This window comes from Salvelinus sp. IW2-2015, linkage group LG13 (genome assembly GCF_002910315.2).
Source record: "Salvelinus sp. IW2-2015 linkage group LG13, ASM291031v2, whole genome shotgun sequence".
In the NCBI taxonomy this organism is placed as follows: Eukaryota; Metazoa; Chordata; class Actinopteri; order Salmoniformes; family Salmonidae; genus Salvelinus; species Salvelinus sp. IW2-2015.
Genome location: NC_036853.1, coordinates 668,257 through 682,216, shown reverse-complemented (window position 1 = coordinate 682,216; position 13,960 = coordinate 668,257). Strand labels below are relative to the sequence as shown.

Genomic DNA, 13,960 nt, shown 5'->3' with positions numbered 1-13,960 from the left:
CGTGTGTCTGAAATCAAGATGACTGCAGGTCTGAATCCCAAACTAATGGTGGGAAATGGCTCCATCTAATGAGATGGTATTGTAGAGGTATAGACTTTCTATTGGCGTGAACAATCTCCCCTTCACATACATGACCAGTCAAACGTTTGGACACACCTACTCATTCAAGGGTTAATCTTTATTTTTACTATTTTCTACATTGTTAATAATAGAGAGCATCAAAAATATGAAATCAAACATATTGAATTGCATGTAGTAACCAAAAACGATGATTAAACAAATGCAGTTGGAGGCCAGGTCATCTGATGGCATCACCGTCCATCACTCTCCTCTTGGTCAACATAGCCTTACACAGCCTGAAAGGAGGATAAGGGAGCACGCACTATCCACATCGCGGACCCGTGGGGTTGAAAGCTTCAGTTCCTCGGTGTACACATCAACGATCTGAAATGGTCCACGCACAGACGTTGTGAGTAGGCACACACAGGCCTCTTCAACCTCAGATGGGTGAAGAATTGGCTTGGCCCCTAAAACCAAACTTTTACTGATGCACAATGAGGCTCTGTCGGGCTGTGTCACGCTTGGTACGGCAACTGCACGAACCGCCAATTGTTCAGTCTGTTTGAGTCAGGATTGTGTTGTCTGATTCAGTTTGGCCAGACTTGTTTGTTCAGTCTGTTTGAGTTAGGATTGTGTTTCTGATTCAGTTTGGCCAGACTTGTTTGTTTAGACCTGTTTGACCCAACCCATTCATCTTATTGAATGAGTCCGAGTCAGGTGGGTCATTCAATTCATCCAGCTCGCTCAGTCGCTCATCTGGGGGCATTTATTCCATCTCATTCATCTGTCCTGTTGACTGTTCTGTTCCATCCAGTTTGGAGTGTCAACAATCCATCTGCATGGTCGAACAGAATTAAATAAAAGACCTGTGGTTACTGCCCTATAGTGTCGAGGAAATGTATCGATAGGGGACTGCTCAGACAGGCAAAAATACCTATGTTTATCGTCTATTGTGCTGAGGAAGTGAATCAATTAGAGACTACTCAGATAGGCAAATATCCTGTGGTTACCGCTTGGCTGTGTTGAGGAAGTGAATCAGCAAAGGACTGCTCAGACAGGTAAAACCCTGTATAATACCGCTTTTTTTCTGTGACGAGGAAGTGTATCAGAAAAAGGCTGAATTTGCAGGTCGTTTAGGAAAGCGTAATAGGTGTGTAAAAGTGAGTGTAAAAGTTCTCTGYTGTTGGTGGGGAAGGGGTTGCACACTTCTCCCGGACCGTCACTTGACTGTGACCTGGTAGGGAGGACGCACCCAGTCCCACACTAAAGGAGGCAAGTGTGAATGGTACATGAATAACCATTGAAGTAATATAATGCTAGAAGTTTGAACAGTCAGGATAAATAAAAAATACATGAACATCAGAAAATAAAATGGTAATAAATGTCATGACGATATCAGCGATTGCCCAGTAAGGCCATTACAAATTGCATACTGTTCTGCAAGGTAGAAGAATATACAGTACAGAGAAACATAGAAGTAATAACATTTGAAGTAAGCATATACTCAAAAAGAGAGAACAATTATAAAAACCTAGAGACAGGTAATAACCAATAGACCGAGTGCAATAATCTGTTAGGAAGGTTTGGCCCTGGACCAGGAGGGAGAAATCTAAGAACAAGAGAAGGTCAAGACATCCAGGACTTAACGAGCTGTTAGGAAGGTTTGGCCCTGGACCAGGAGGGAGAAATCTAAGAACAAGAGAAAGAGAGTGGTTTTAATAAAGTGAATAGCACAATAAAACAAAACAAGGGAGCAAGGAATATCGCAGGAAGCTGAAGGAATAAACAGAAAATAAACCTGGAAACCAGAATATCAGCAGCGTTAGAACAAATAAGGAAGTTAATAAATGAAAGAGCAGCAATAATAAAAATATATAAACTGTCAGTAGACTAATATTAAAGAAAATACTAGTAACTAGCAGACCTAACACAGGAAAAGGAATGCAACTGAGACTGACGGTAGGAAGATCAAATGTAAGGAATGTAAGGCATCCCCTATGTAAGGAAGAACTAATATAAATGTTTAGAAATGGGAAAAACGCAGCAGGAAAATGGGCACTAAGGGAACATTTGATGTCTCAGTATGTGAGGAAATGGAAACTCTAATAAAAAAACATAAAACAAGTGACACAGGAAAGAAAAGGAACAACGATGTGATAAAAATGTTCAAAGCAGAAGGATTGTTGAAAAGTATAAAGAAAACTAGAGGAATGTTCGCGAGAGAATTGGGACAAGTCAGACAGGATAGGTGAATGCGTTTTAACAAAACCTTCCACCATAAAAACTCAGTGGGTATGTTATAGTGATCGGGAATGTGGTTGGGAGAATAAAGAGAGAAATCAGAGGTGGAAGATGAGAGGAGACTCTCTCTGTGCGCCGAAATCTTTAGGAATTATAAAGAAAATTGGACCTGGAAAGGACAAGGGGATTGACTGAGCAAAGGATGCAGGTAGGGAACGCACAGAAAAGTTTAGACACTGTTATGAAAGATTATGTGGAAATAGGAAGACAAGTGTGAATAATTTGGTAATATGGGTTATCAATAATAGTGATATTTGAGGTGCAATACTGGAATAAGACATTAAGTCATCCGTATTCTCCAGTAATACATTTGCAGATGCTATAGTTTAGGTTCTAATACAAGGTATTAAGTGCCGTGACCAATTAATTATTATCCGGGGAAGTGGGTAGSGCTGCCTTGGAAAATAGTTAATAGAAGGTGTGTATTTTAGAGGGGAAAGGTTTGGGAATAATAACTATTGAAATGTTGACAAACGGCCCCGTTTCTCCCTGTAAGATGGAGCAAGAGGATTTTAATAAAGCCATGGAGTCGCTGAAAGAAGCACCCGAGCATTCTACCAATTCTTCTCAGATATGGGGAATTAATAGATGTACTCAGCTACCAAAAGACTGGGTACGGGAGTACATTGATAGAATTTGTACTTYGRCTTTGATGGAAGGTTTGAAAMCTGTTGATCAAAACGACAATTGTGGGGGTTGTGGATAAAATMGAGCAAGATATTTTGAGAGTGGAATATAACTCTGCTCACTTCACAGACGTGTGAGGGGTTATCAGGGCCACAGGAAAGTCACTAACTATAGTTTCAATGGCCAAGGTAAACCAAAGAAATGTAGTGGAAAAATATCAAAGCGTAGGCAGACAGAGTCCTGTTTTAGGTGTGGGGCTATTGGTCATTGGAGAAGGGAGTGTAAAGTGGGACTGAAATCTGCTGCATTCTAAGGAAATGACGCTATACATGCGTTTGTATCTTTTACAAAAGAGCAACAACAAATCCTTCTGAGAGCAGCAGGAGAGGAAATGTCACATATCGGTGTATAGCCTCGGTTCCATCSATAGTGGTTCATAGAGATCACAGTTTCTATGTGAAGGAAGACRTATGTGATCACGTCTTACCCAACTTTTTAGTAGAGGCCAGGGATCAAATATATCATCAAATAAAGATTCCTTATAAGAAATTGGTAAAATTTGCCACACGAAAACATATTTTGGGCTGAAGAATCTAGGCGAAATGCAAGGGGAATGGATTCTAAAGGTAACACATTTAAATGATCTGGCCAAACACTCCTTGCAGACTCAGAAAGCCTTGGGGGGTTTTATCTCATGAGATGTTGTATGTGGTTTCATTCTGAAATAGATTTACATTTGATGTGRTTTTGTTCTGAAATAGATTTACATTTKATGTRGTTTYRTYCTGAAATAGATTTACATTTTATRTAGTTTTATTCTGAAATAGATTTACATTTTATGTGGTTTTATTCTGAAATAGATTTACATTTGATGTGGTTTTATTCTGAAATAGATTTCTAGAATGTATGAAAGGGTGGAGGGGTAACGAGGAATTAGCAAAGGTGTTACTAAACCTAAAATGAACTTGTTGACATTGTTTCAGTTAGTTCATGAACATTTTGGTGTGGTGGTTATGGAGAATATGTAACGATCTTCATCTGGCGAAAGAGAGGAGGACCAAGATGCAGCGTGGTGAGTATTCATTTTAATTAGAATACTTGAACAAGAACCAAAACAATTAACCAACCAGCAAACAAACGACGACGACGACGACGAAACAGTCCCGGAACAGGAACAATCACCCACAAACCACAATACAAAACAGGCTACCTAAATATGGCTCCCAATCAGAGACAACGACAAACACCTGCCTCTGATTGAGAACCATATCAGGCCAAACACATAGAAATAGACAAACTAGACAAACAACATAGAAGAAGCCAGTCAACACCACCTGACCAAACAAAACATAGAAACATAGCAATACACAGCAAACTGATGGTCAGGGCATGACAATTAGGACATGCTAAATTAAAGATACATAAACAATTGGTGGATTGAAACAAACATTTAATGATTGAGTAAGGACAGTGGATTTACAATTATCATTTTGGTTTATAATTAATACCTTTGGCTTGCTGATTAAAAATGTAACATAGTGAATGCTAACGAAATTACACGTTCTTTTCCAGAAAAGGGGGTTTCATTATCTCTCGTTGGAATGTCCCTGGGACTGTGGTCTTGGGAGAGCAGTTATAATATTCGGCAGTTTAAGTATAAAAGTTCCTGGATTAGCCATAAACGAGTTCCAGAAAAGTGAGGCCTGTTCATGTGTGTTTTTACTGCGGTTCACCCAGCAACAGCACACACAATTGACTGTTATGAAGGTTATCGGTCAGTTGTGTTATAGTGTGATTTATTTATCTTTTCAATTCAGTTGTTAAATTGGTATGAAGAAGGATGTAAATGTTTGGAAGGTTTTTGAAATGTGTTTCTGAAGGACAGGGAAAGAAGCAAAATATGTAATTGTTGTCGAATGCCCCTGTATCCTGGCTTTCTGGTGAGACCAGATCAATCTCACTTAGAAATGATAGAAACAGTGGGATTTATTATTAAAAATGAAATGAGAAACACCAGTTTCTACTCTATTTAACCATTGCTTTATGAGAAAGTTGATTGTTATTCAAATGTGTTTATTTTTTATTTAACATGTTTGTTTTTGAAATCACGTTGTGAATCATGTGTTCAAAGGGAAAATTACCATTTCCTGGGTCCTGGTCTTTGGGTATAATACAAATGTACTTTGTAATTTCTTTTATTTTGCACATAGAAGGGAAAATAATTGTTAACATTCATAATAGTCCCTATATTGTGTAAGTTAGCCGTCCTCCTCTCCTAATGTCTATCTCCTGTACCAACATCCAGTCTCTGGGATGATATTCCTCTATCAGCACAACCTTAATGATGAGCCCCACAGATCTCCACTGCAGTCTCTGGGAATGATATTCCTCTATCAGCAAACCTTAATGATGAGCCCCCACAGATCTCCACTGCAGTCTCTGGGAATGATATTCCTCTATCAGCACAACCTTAATGATGAGCCCCCACAGATCTCCACTGCAGTCTCTGGGAATGATATTCCTCTATCAGCCACAACCTTAATGATGAGCCCACAGATCTCCATGCAGTCTCTGGGAAATGATATTCCTCTATCAGCACAACCTTAAATGATGAGCCCCAAATCTCCACTGCAGTCTCTGGGAATGATATTCCTCTATCAGCACAACCTTAATGATGAGCCCCCACAATCTCCACTGCAGTCTCTGGGTAATAATATTCCTCTATCAGCACAACCTTAATGATGAGCCCCCACAGATCTTCACTGCAGTCACGTTCCATCACTTAACAACCCTATGTAAACATTCTGTCTGAAACACCTCGCCTCCTGCTACATATACTTTTGCACATATATCATTCCATCTAACCCATAACACACAATGATCAGTCTCATGTTTACAATTGGCTCATTCATCCCCCTCCTCTCCCCTGTAACTATTCCCCAGGTCGTTGCTGCAAATGAGAACGTGTTCTCAGTCAACTTACCTGGTAAAATAACGGATAAATAAAATAAATAAATAAATAAAATAAAAAATGTTCCACAAAACCATAAAACATATTGACTTGAAAAGGAAAGAGAAAAAAAAAACATGTTTAATAACTTGGTATATTGACTAAAACTGGGGAACCGTCCATCCGTTACATTCTATGCCCAAGTTATGCTGGTCTCCGTGCCCTCTCCTTCATTTTCATCCTTTTATTGCCGGTAATAACTCTTCTCATTACAGCCCCCCTCTGTCCCTGTTTTCCTGTCACGAGTGTCCTGGTAATCAAAGATCAGTATCTCAATATATACTTAGTCCAAATTGTTCACAGTGTGTAGACCAAACCCCCCCCCCCCCCTTTCTTCCGGATCTCTCTCTTTTTCAGATCGTCTTCACAGTTTATCTTCCCAACGGCACATGTAACTCTTGCCTGTCCCATTTGATGGCCCTTGGTAATGTCCAGATTTCAATATCCTAATAGATAAATCTGTTTCTCTCACGTACACGAACGAGTATCTCACCTGAGCCGTTATCTCTCTGTCCACGCTCACAAAACACGCGCTCTCAGCACTCCTGCCGCCCGCTCACCCGGTCTATGGCTCAGACTCAGACAGAAGTGCTAAAAGGCACTGTCGTTTTGCACGCCTTTGTCGCTCTTTCTTCAGCCGGTTAGGGAGGGTTTTGAGGTATACACACACTGTTTGTGGTCAAATTATTCCTTCCATGCATTAAGACACGATCTGACAACACCTTCCATGATAACTCCCTTATTTTACTGGCAACCTCTCGGAAGAGTTACCAGATCAGGAAGTTAGYACCCTAACCCCTCCTGGAATCCCTCACTCCATAAATCCCATTCTGGTGAAATTTGTATCGAAACAAAAAATGAAATCGGCAATACATATATCACAATCCATTTGAAGTAACTGTCATCCCTTATTAAAGTACTATTCTGAACATTACTGATATACTGAGTGGCAAGTCAAGATATCTGATAGTTTTATGATTTGGTCAATAGCACCACCTGCTGGACAGGTTTAATGTTGCTTGACTGAGCAGTATGGGAGGATGAAAGATGCCAAATTTAGGGCCGGTTTCCCGGACATCTACATTGAACATACTTTTTASTMTAGGACTAGGATTAATCTGTGTCCGTCCTATATAGTTTAGTTAGTTAGTAAGYGATACTACCTGTTCAATGCCACTGARGAGAATTACATAGAGACAGAGAACCAATTGAGAAAACATATCAATGGTTCTGAATGACAACCAATAKACATCAACACCACACATCATGATTCATGGAAATGTACAAGATTAAAACATTGCACTTAAAAAAATATGAATGTATTGAATTTTTATTCATAACATCTGAAGATCAAATCAGTCAAATCATTGAACATAAAACAGAGCAGAATGAATCATCACATCTGGGGACCATCACCACCAGCATGACTAGTATCTATGTGGAMCCTACWACAGTTTAACCAGCTCAGCTATAGACTACACCAGCATGACTAGTATCTATGTGGACCCTACTACAGTTTAACCAGCTCAGCTATAGACTACACCAGCATGACTAGTATCTATGTGGACCCTACTACAGTTTAACCAGCTCAGCAGTACCACAGAGATGAAACCCAGGATAGAGGGGCTGAGTGAATGTGGTCTGGACTCTGTGGAGGAGGGTCATTGTGTCAGAGACACTGTAGAAACAAGAGTACCTCCTTGTGATCCAGGTACACTCCTACTTGGAGGACTGAGGGTCTGATACTTTAGTCCACAACATTATTGTGTCTGAAACAATAACCACCTCTATAGTATTGTAAACTCCAGGACTTGTCATTGTATCCAAATATATTATCTGTCTCTGTTCTGCTGATGTCTTATATATGAGACTGCTGTAATAACATAACTACCACTTCACCTCCCAGTAACAGCGTCCAGACAGACCCTCTCGACACAGAACCTGGTACTGGTTGGTGAATCTGTCTGGATGTCAGGATATGGTTGAACTTGGCCGTATAGTCACTTTCTGTTCCCTTCAGACAGAGAGAGGTGTGTGTGTGCGTGTTTGGGTCCAGTGTGAGCTGACAGGAATCTGGAGAAGAGCAGAGCAGAGACCAATGAGGAGTTAGAACAATAAGTTAAGTCAGATACGTATCTACCCTGTCTTTGATTAGAGCACAGCAGAGATCAAATCAGAGAAATATGAGAGTCAGATAGATACCCAGTCTTTGATTAGATCTACTATTGTATATATATTCGAGAGGATTGTTAGGAGTGTCAGTAAAAAAGACTGTTAGTTACTTCACAATAAAGAGACTCACATTGTAAAACGTTCTCTGGTCTTGGGCTCTGGAGGCAGTACAACATCCACTATATTCACTAAAGACACACAAACACATTGACAGAGAGAGGGAATGTTATCATCATACCATATTCCACATGTATATGACTAGGTAGAGAAATTCAATGGTCTAAAGTTGATGTTCTTATTATTTTCAACATACCTGTAGTGGAGATCTTGGTCCATTCTCCTTTAAGGAGTCTTCTAGTTCTCTCTCAGTTCAGACACAGTCTTACTCACATCTCCAAAGTACTGAAGAGGACGGACAACGATGCTGGTAAGTCTGAAGATACACTGATACTGAGACAGACTGATAACTCTGGAGAGAGAGAGGAGAGAGACTGAGGGGACAGAGAGCGAGAGAGAGGGACAGAGACAGAGCAAGAGAGGACGGACAGAGAGGGACAGAGGGACAGACGAGAGAGGGACGGACAGAGAAAAGAGAAGAGAGAGAGAGGAAGAGGGATGGACAGAAGGGGGAGAGGACGGATAGAGAGGAGAGAGGACGGATAGAGAGGGAGGAGGACGGGGAGAGAGGGACGGACAGAGGCGGGGACACATAATGATTGAGATGAATAGTTTCACATAAGTTAATTTCATATCACATGTAACAAGGCAGTTTAGTTACCTGGAGGAAATGGATGTGATCCTCTATGTGTGAGAGCTGCTCAGCTCAGTGCTTCTCTTCCTCAGCTCAGCTATCTCCCGCTTCAGTTGCTCCAGGAGTCCTTCAGCTTGACTCACTTGAGCCTTCTCTTGAGCTCTGATCAGCTCCTTCACCTCAGAGCGCCTTCTCTCAATGGAGCGGATCAGCTCAGTAAAGATCTGATCACTGTCCTCCACTGCTGACTGTGCAGAGCGCTGTAGAGAGAGAGAGAGACAGAGAGACAGAGAGAGATAGAGAGCGAGAGAGCGAGAGAGAGAGAGAGACAGAGAGATAGAGAGAGAGAGAGAGAGAGAGAGAAAGACAGTATGTACAGTAGCCTCTGCACCACTTTGATTCAGAACACTGCCAACCTGCTCTCCAGGTCCACCAGGCCTTATCCCCCCTCCTGGACAAGCAGGTACATCACCGACACCCTCAGCCGGTGACGCCCCGACCAGATAATAATTAACTAAATTGCTCTGCAGGTCCACAAGCAGACCAGGGGGTTGAGAATGGCCAGTTTCTGCCATTCTCAACCCCCTGGTCAACTTGCTGCCAAGTTGTTGATGATCAGCATCCTCCCTCTGTATGACACTTGGGAGAGGAGCCACCTCCACTTCGTCAGCCTCGACACCACCACTTGTGATACTCCTTCCCAGAACTTCCTAACCCACCCCTCAGAGCCCAGATATATACTGGGCCCTCTGCCTGACTGGCTGTCAGCTCTGGATCCAATGAGCTGTCTGAAAACAAGGCATCTTCTTCCGCAGACTCATCCCCCTTCCTCCTCCATTGGCACAGTACCGTCCTCCTCCTCCCCTGTCTGCCCCCCTGAACTTCCTCCCTGATCAGTGCCTCTTCCCCAGTAACAGGTAATATTTCCTGTGATGAGCCAACCAAGCCTTTACCCACTGGAGTCTCCGTTACTACGGCAACCTGCCTATGCTAAATGACTTACATGTAAACGTAAACTAGGCATCTGTGAAAGGGCGGCAGGTAGACTAGTGGTTAGTGCGTTGGCCCAGTAACCAAATGGTTGCTGGATTGAATCTCTGAGCTGACAAGGTAATTATATATTTTATATCAATTATATCTTGTTTCAAAGCTTTTAGCTAACTGGTCTACAATTTCATTCCCTTCCACACCTGAATGTGCTGGGACCCAGCAGAATCTCACTACTACACTCATTCTCTCAATTCTCCATAATAACATTAATACCTCCAATAGTAGGTCACTCCTATTAGATTTAACAGATGATAAACTATTCAATACAGACAGAGAATCTGAGCATACTATCATTCTAACAGGTTGTACGTGCTCCACCCATTGGAGGACAACTATTATCACCAACAGTTCAACTGTAAAACAGTTTCCCTTCATCACTGACTTCTGACCAATCTTTCCTTTTCTCTACCAAGGTTAGATCAACAACAGGATCTGGGAGTAACCATGGAGGAACATCCCCTCTCACCACAGAAGGGCCAACCTCCAACTCCCTCAAACCACTCTCATCAGCAAGCTTTCCAACTGTCCAACCAAAACCACTGCCTTGTCTACTAGTATATTCCCAACAGTCATCTAGAACAGTAGCAGTGGGATGCTCAACCTCACAGCCTTTCAACCCAATAAGATAATGACAATTTATTACGCCTGTGCGTCTCTCGTTTCATCACTTTCGGGTAGTTGGTTGTGGGTGTTAAGCTGATTAATGCGGACCCAAAAGCGACTTAAAGAAACAGAGTCTTTATTCCAGGCAAAAACACGACAGGGCGGAACAAGACGCAGGACAGCAAACATCAAACAGAATCGACAAGGACAGGAGCGGAAAACAGAGGGAAATAGGGACTCTAATCAGAGGGCAAAATAGGGACAGGTGTGAAAGAGAAATGAGGTCGTTAGGAGATGAGAAACAGCTGGGAGCAGAACGGAACGATAGAGAGAGAGAGCGGGAGAGGAAGAGGAGAGGAGAGAAGAGAGAGAGAAAGAGGAAAGAACCTAATAAGACCAGCAGAGGAAGCACAGGGACAAGAACATGAAAATAAATGACAAAACATGACAGTACCCCCCACTCACCGAGCGCCTCCTGGCGCACTCGAGGAGGAACCCTGGCGGCAACGGAGGAAATCATCAATCAACGAACGGTCACAGCACGTCCCGAGATGGAACCCAACTCCTCTCCTCAGGACCGTAACCCTCCCAATCCACTAAGTACTGGTGACCACGTCCCGAGAACGCATATCCATGATCTTCCGTACCTTGCTAAATAGGTGCGCCCTGCGACAAAGGACGGGGGGGGGGAGGGAAGACGGAACGGGGCGCGAAGAAAAGGCTTGACACAGGAGACATGGAAGACAGGGTGGACGCGACGCAAGATGTCGCGGAAGAAAGCAGTCGCACAGCGACAGGATTGACGACTGAGAGACACGGAACGGACCCAATGAACCGCGGAGTCCAACTTGCGAGAAGCTGTCGTAAGGGGGAGGTTGCGATGGAAAGCCACACTCTCTGACCGCGACAATACCTAGGGACTCCTTATCCTACGTTTATTGGCGGCTCTCACAGTGCTGCGCCCTGTAACGGCAAAGTGCAGACCTGACCCTCCTCCAGTGCGCTCACAACGTTGGACAAAAGCCTGAGCGGAGGGAACGCTGGACTCGGGGAGCTGGGACGAGAACAAGGGAGGCTGGTACCCAAGACTACTCAGAAACGCGAGATAGCCCGGTAGCAGACGAAGGAAGCGAGTTATGAGCGTACTCAGCCCAGGGGAGCTGTTCTGCCCAAGACGCAGGGTTCGAAACGAAAGGCTGCGTACATATGCGACCAATCGACTGATTGGCCCTTTCTGCTTGACCGTTAGATTGGGGATGAAACCCGAAGAGAGGACTGACGGAAGCACGATCAAACGACAGAACTCCCTCAAACTTGTACGTGATTGCGGACCTCTGTCTGAAACGCGTCTAAACGGAGGCCATGAAATCTGAACACATTCTCATGATGATATCTGTGCCGTCTCCTTAGCGCGAAGAGAAGCTTAGCGAGGGAATGAATGTGCCCTAAGAAACTATCGATACCTAAAGAATCTACAGTCTTCCACCGCAGACGAAGCAGACGGTAAATAAAAGTCTAAGCGATGTGAACCATGTAACGAAAGGAATGAGCGGTCTGAAACGACCAGGAGGAAGAGTTACCTGACTTTAGTCTGCGCGCAGTCCGAACAAGCAGCACGAAAACGCGCGTGTCACGCTCCGAGTAGGCGCACCAAAACCGCTGCGAATAGAAGGCAAGCTACCCGAACGCCGGTGTGCCAGCTAACTGCAGAGTGAGCCCACTAAGAACAGCGGCCAGACGAGCTAGAGACAGGAACGAACAGAAGGTTACTAGGACAACGCCCGGCGACGCATGTGGGTGAGTGCTTGCTTTACCTGTCTCTCAATTCCCCAGACAAGTCAACCCGACCAACACGCCCTCAGGGAGAATCCCCTCGGGTACGGTAGAAGCCACAGAAAAACTAAAGAACGAGATAAGCATCAGCTTGGTGTCTATTTCCACGGGCGATAGGAAATCACGAACTCGAAACGAGCGAAAAAACAACGACCCAACCGAAGCTTGACGGTGCATTAAGTCGTTTGGGCCGAACGGAGTACTCAAGGTTCTTAGGTCAGTCCAAACACGAAAAAGGGACGGTCGCCCCCTCCAACCACTGTCGCCATTCGCCTATGGCTAAACGATGCGGAGCAGTTCGCGTTACCCACATCATAGTGCGTTCGATGGCGACAGGCATGAGAAAAAGTAAGCGCAAGATGGACCTATCATCCAGAATGGAAGCGCTGGACAGAATGGCTCCCACGCCCACCTCTTGAAGCGTCAACCTCGACAATTGAATTGTAGTGACGTCAGGAGTAAACAAGATAGGGGCGGAGTGTAAAACGCTTCTTGAGGAGATAAAAAGCTCCCTGGCGGAACCGGACCACTTAAAGCAAGACTTGACAAGAAGTTCAGAGCGTGAGAGCGGGCAGCCACTTGACCGAAATTACCGAATGGAAACGCCGATAGAAATACGAAACCGAGAAACGCGCCAACTCGACACTACTTAGGAACGCGGCCAATCCTGACAGCCTGGATTAGCGGATCCATCTAGATGCCTTCAGCGAAATAACAGAACCGAGAAATGTGACAGAGGAACATGAAAGCGCACTCTCAGCCTCACGTAGAGACAATTACCTCTAAAAGGCGCTGGAGTACACGTCGAACGTTGCTGACCATGAATCTCGTATAAGACGGTGAAAAAAGTCAGATATCTCAAGGTAAACGAAAACAAAGATGTTTCAGCATGTCTCTCAGTAACATCATATAACTAATCCTGAAACACAGTTGAGCATTGGAGAAACCAACGGCAAAACCCGGATTCAAAATGCCCTAACGGAGTGTTAAACGCTGTCTCCACTCGTCACCCCCCTCGCATGCCGTACGAATGGTAAGCGTTAACGAAAGGTCCAACTAGTAAAAAACCTGCTCCCTCAAAATCTCGGAAGGGCTGACGACATAAGGAAGGCGAATAACGATTCTTAACCTTATGTCAATTCACGCCTCGATAATCCAAACGCAGGGGCGCAGAGTACCGTCCTAGCTTCTTAACAAAGAAACAACCCCGCTTCCGGCGGAGAGGAAGAAGTTCCACCACGGTACCGCGCGAAGAAACAGACCAGATAATCCTACGAGAGCCTTACGTTCGGGAGCCCGACAGAAGAGTATTAACTCTACCCCGAGGGGGAGTGTCCCCGGAAGGAGATCAAATACCAAACAATCCATACGACCGGTGAGGAGGAAGGAGTTGGCTCTGGACCGACTGAAGGAACCCCCCAAGTGCGCAAGATCATATATTTCCTCCGGCACTCCTGTCCAAAATCACCAGGTTCCTACCTGAGTAGAGGGACAAGAAACAGCGAGGGATAGCACATTAAACACATTCACATACAGAAACGTCTCCAGGATAG

The 13,960-nt window shown here is 44.0% G+C and overlaps 1 protein-coding gene and 1 pseudogene across 1 annotated transcript in view; one reads left to right on the top strand and one right to left on the bottom strand.

The window, feature by feature from the left end:
* Positions 1-13,960, top strand: part of LOC111971778 (tripartite motif-containing protein 29) — a gene marked incomplete at its 5' end in the record, with an annotated part of 82,935 nt that overhangs the window by 18,193 nt on the left and 50,782 nt on the right. The gene's annotated exons all lie outside the window — the stretch shown is intronic.
* The window catches only part of LOC112067800 (tripartite motif-containing protein 16-like), a 53,018-nt pseudogene continuing 47,056 nt past the window's right edge, over positions 7,999-13,960 (bottom strand).